Here is a 1,074-nt window from a genome sequence, read left to right as displayed (position 1 = left end):
CCTTTTTTCAAGAGATCATACATCCCCAGAATCTGAATTAAAGATATAAATAGACTTGGAGAACACTAGTTTACTCTCCACACCTTATGACCATTAATTATGGTTCAAAATGGCCGTACGCCTCTCCCACTTTAAGTTCCATCCCATCAACTCTTGTGAAATTTCAGGTTTAAAGAACTAAATCCCAACTACCAAGACAAATAGTATTTTTCATTCCTTTTTGGATGGTCAGTGTAATTAGTTAATAGAATGACTAGTTATGGGTTTTCAGAAATCCATGTTGATAATATACCTACCTACCTCTTTCTTCTGTATTTATCCCCCTCTACACTCTAGGAAGCTGCCCTTTTCCTGGTTCACTGAGGAGATCACTTACACCCTGCTATTCTGCTCTCTACGTCATGCATCCCACCCCTATATGGTCAAAGCTCCCCTATTACTTTCCTGGTTTCTGTAGTTGCTATAAGCTACATACATCTCCCCAATAAGAGAGAACTTGGGACACTATGACAAGCACTATTATCGACACGGTATGACAAACAATAACTCACTGAAGATGACCAGATAGTGATCCTGTTTGTATATTTCTCTTTCAAAATATATTCCTTCCCATGTAGTAGATAACAAGATTCCTGGGGTTACCATCTGCCATTAGAACCAATGCACTTTCCACAGTTTCACTCAAGAATCTTACATTTAGTGCCTATGGTGACCAGAATCAATTTATTATGGAATTAATTTAATTCATTACTTTAATCAGCTTGTGATAGAGAAATCAAAAATGACTACACTGAATCAGATTCTTGTAAGAATATATATTCCACATATATAGACACATGCATGTATGTATAGAAATAATTCAGAAATTAGTGCCTGAGACCATCCTATAAGTTTTATACGAATATGACACCCTAAGTCACACATTTAATATATACATCATTTTGATATTAAAAAATTTAATATAGTAAAGGAATGGATTCAATACAATTTCCAGAACCATACATCTAATTTTCTCACCTACAGACATTCACAATAATTCTACAGTGGTGTTCTGTTTATAAAAGCTCCAGGATA

Source organism: Mastomys coucha, unplaced genomic scaffold (genome assembly GCF_008632895.1).
Source record: "Mastomys coucha isolate ucsf_1 unplaced genomic scaffold, UCSF_Mcou_1 pScaffold20, whole genome shotgun sequence".
Classification (NCBI taxonomy): Eukaryota; Metazoa; Chordata; class Mammalia; order Rodentia; family Muridae; genus Mastomys; species Mastomys coucha.
This window is presented reverse-complemented; position numbering follows the sequence as displayed.